Source organism: Gallus gallus, chromosome 17, assembly GCF_016699485.2.
Source record: "Gallus gallus isolate bGalGal1 chromosome 17, bGalGal1.mat.broiler.GRCg7b, whole genome shotgun sequence".
NCBI lineage: Eukaryota > Metazoa > Chordata > Aves > Galliformes > Phasianidae > Gallus > Gallus gallus.
In genome coordinates, this window is record NC_052548.1 from 9,001,028 (window position 1) to 9,005,169 (window position 4,142).

Sequence of the window (4,142 nt, forward strand, 5' to 3'; positions counted from 1 at the left end):
TCGCACGGGGTTTCCCCTCCCACTTTCGACGGGCTGCGGGGCTGCACAAAGGTGGGCGCGAGAGGCCGCCACGGAGCCAATCGCGGGGAAAGTCCCGCCTCCCGCCGGCGTCGCGGGGCGGGAAGGGAAGGGCGTGAGGCGGCCGCGCGCGCGCACGCAGCTCCCGCCCTGCGCCTGGCACGCGCCGCGTGGTGGGCGGGAACGCGGTGGGCGGGGCGGGGCGGCTGCGTCTCCTCAGGCGGTGTTGTCACCTCCTCAGGTGGGCGCGGGGCGGGGGGGAGCAACACGGGAAAAGCACGCCGGGCATGGGACGCTGAACGTGAGATCTGAGGCCCCGAGGCTGTGGCGATAGGGCGACATCTCGCTCTGTAAAAGCCGGGTGGGTGAGACGGGAACGAGGGAGCGCTGAAGTGAGTCTGATCCTCCTGGGAGCCCCCAGACAGCCGCAGGGAATGGCGCTGCCCTGTGCCCGCCTCACAGCCCAGCGCCACAGCCAGAGCGGCTCACACTTACTGCTCAGTTTCTGCTTTTAGGTAACGACTGGAGCGTAGTTCCATATTCCATCACATTTACATGACTGTGTAGCAGCCCTGGGACAGGCTGTGCCACAGACACGAACACACGAGGTGCTGTGTGAACCTCACAGTTCGTGGGATTAAATAAAGATTAAATCTCTGGTTTAGGAGGTGAAATAGGCAATAAAAGTACCGTAAGGGCAAATCCTGTTTATCTCCGATTCCACAAACTTCTTCAGATTCTCACCTCATCTTACAGAACAGAGGAATTACAGAGGTCTTTAATGTTAAATAGCTTCAGATATTCCAAATTCAGACCAGCGGAGTTGCAGGCGGGTTTTCGGCTCTTCTCTACGTGGTGTTTCCTGCAGAGAACTCCTAAGTGTCCGCTTCCCACGAACCCCCGCCCCGCACATCACCCAGCCCCTCTGTGGAGCCATGGGATGCTCGGCTCCACACAGCCGGGCTGCAGACTGCCACCACGATGGAAAACACACAGAGAAAACAACCCATGTGGTGGTTTTGGTGTTTTTTTCCGCTCAAGTCCACACTTAGAATACATAATAGTCCAAATAATAACTATATCGGGAGGAAGATATAAAATCTACCAGCAATCTGCTACCGTTGTATTATTACTGTCAGTTCCCCTTTTTCCACAGCCGTTCTTGTCAGGGTCTCACCTTTTAAATAGGTAACACTGTGCAGCAGAAGCATTTCAAAGTATAGCAACACCATATATGGAGTGATTTCTACGAGAAAAATGGGTCAAAACAAGTCAGTGAGAATGATTTCCACCAGAGGGAGCCTTTAAACACAAAATGATCGGACCATTGTGACCCAGTTACAGCCTAATTTCCGTCTGTAAACCACAGCGCCTTTACACGGCTGGTATTCCCCCGGATATTATCAACACGGGCTAGAAAGTTTTTACGCAAAAGACGATTTTCAAAGGTCTTAACATTATGAATTGTTAAAACGCCACACAAAAATCCCTGATTACGTTTTTGTTTCATGCTCAGCCTCGGTTGTGCAGCTGAACGATGTGAGCTTTTGTGCTGCTGTGCGATGGGAGCCCTGCCAGGCAGCGCTATCCGTGCCGCCAAGGAAGGAGCGCGGCCTGCAGAGGCCGTGAGGAGCCGGCCGGCCGCGGCTCTGCTTTCCCAGCGACAATGCCGAGCCGTCGTGGCCATTTCCCTGCACGCTGAGCTGTCACGGAGCGCTCCCGGCCTTCCTTCAGGGCTGAGCGATGCCACCGCCCAGATCGGAGCCGCTCTCCTAACACAGGACGGGCACAGGACGAGCGCTGCTCCCTCCTGTGGCCACAGATATCTTCAGGATTACTCAGCAGCTCTCCAAACCACCGTGATCTGAGGGCCGGGCTGAGCAGAACACACTTCAACCCTGAGCACAGTGGAAAGTAGTTTTAGAATATATGGGTAATCGTTGTTGTTTCTTATTTGCAACAAAGAAAGCTAGAAGCCCTTCTCTAACTACAACCGAGATGATCTTTTTCATCTGAAACTCAGATTTTGTGACACATTTCACATCAAACGGTTGGCATTTGTCAGATGAGCTAAAAGGCAATGCAGACTGCCTTAAAGGGTCTGGTTTTGAATCATTTTGTATATTTTTATCAAATCTTCCTGTAAAGTTTAAAGGACAAAAGATGGCAGCGAGACAGATTGGATAATGGCATCTTTACTTTGGTTCTTGTGTTCTTGTGAGGGCTTGAAAGCTTGCAGCAGTTTCTTAACAGCAGTTATTGAGAAAAGGCTGACTGCAGCTTATTCCTTCTGAGCATCTGAGCAGAACCTAACAACAGTAATTAAATCCCACTAAATTGGTAACGATACCAGACTGCTGGAGATGAAACGCTGCGTATCGTCCCACCCTTCCTGGTGCATTTCTGCTAGGTCAGTGCAGCCTGCTCTTGGAATCCAGCTCCACGTGTCCCTTCCTGAAGTCTGCCAGCAAAGAACAGCACCCAGGCGTTCTGCTCACAAAGCCCAGGAAAAAATAAAGCCTCGGGGTTAATGCAGCTGATAGGTTTGTGGATTCTGCTCTTCTCAGAGGGGTGTACTGTATACAATGACACAGGAGGACCGGTGGATAATGAACAAGGAAGAGCATGCTCCCACTTTGGTGGGACAACTGCTTTAAATAGATACTGTTGCATCTCTGACAATGTATCGCCTGCATGCTCAACTGCATTTTCGTAAATAAATCAGGAAAAAAAGGAAAAAATCTACAATCAAGATCTTTCAATGCAGCACCTCACAGTTATTGCAAGGAAACTTCTGCAAGAAGTGATACATAAAGTGTAATTGAAGGAAAAAGAACCCACAGCTGGCATTTATACGATGACATGAAAGCAGCAATCCACAATGGTTAGGAAAATCTAAGCTACCCAGCAGCACTAACAGCAGACGGGGAGAATCACAAAGGCAGCCAATGAAGCAGCAGCTGAAGCAGTGGATGTTTGCTTAGATGTGGTTTCTCTGTCTTTTTTGTTCCCCCAAACCCAGCTTCTTTTTCTGGCTGCCTTCAAGTTTCTGTAGGCAATTACAGAAAGAAGAAGCACGGGATATTTCAGGAACTATTTTGAAATACTGCTCTTCTGTGTGAGAGTGGATCGTGTAACGCCGGGCTGCTCTGAAATGACTGCTGGGTCTCTGATTGGATTTTAAGACGCCAGGTTCTTCTTTCTTCAGCTGTGTGGTGTCTGCAGAAATGTCTGTGGTCATTTTGTTGGTTTAATTTCTTTATCTTTTTTTTTAGTTCCTCAATATCCCGGAAAATAGACCCGAACCATTTGCATGTACACAACCTCAGACCTTCAGATTAAACCTAAGAACTGTACAAGATTACTTGCGACAGCAGTAGTTCTGCTGTAAGTAGATGCAAATCAGCTGATCCTGTATGGCAGCGAAGGCAGTGGTTGTGAGTTCAGACTGGAAGTAAATCCCCCTGCCCACCTGGTGCCAGCAGTGCCATTCCAGCACTGCTTTCAGCTCTGCAGAAGGCAACGGCTGCAGCTGACAGCACTGTGCCCAGCGTGGTGCCTTTTATCCCAACCACAGACAAAGCTGAGCAGCACTGGCTTTATCTGAGTTATCCGGGAGATCAACTTAAACATGGATGTCTGGCTGACTTCTTTAGCTTAATACTCAGTGCTGCATTTGAGCCTTTTTGTGAGCACGCAGTCTGTGCCTTGGCACAACCCCCCGTCATTACAGCTATAGAGCTGTGCTGACTACCAGCAGCACCCTTTCAAAGACGTGGCAGCTGTGTGGCTCCCCAGTTGGTACAGCAGCGTACCCACAGACCAGATCATCCAAGTGGAGCAACGATGTGTGACTCCATTACCTTCCACAGGTCAGGATCAGCGCCACACACAGCTTCCCATGGGCCAAAAGCAATGTCAGAAGCTAGCAGCAGGCACCTTCACATAGCTGTGCTTGCTTTGCCTTCTCTCCATTGTCTCCCAGCAGCTGCTGGTGCACAATGAACTCTGCCTTGCTGCAGGGCCCGCCTGTCCCGGGGCCGGGATGAAGGGCCGCCTTGTTCTGCAGGCTCAATGGCGCCTTGTTACTGTGGGTGTGAGCGGGGCACGGGGCAGCCGGCCGC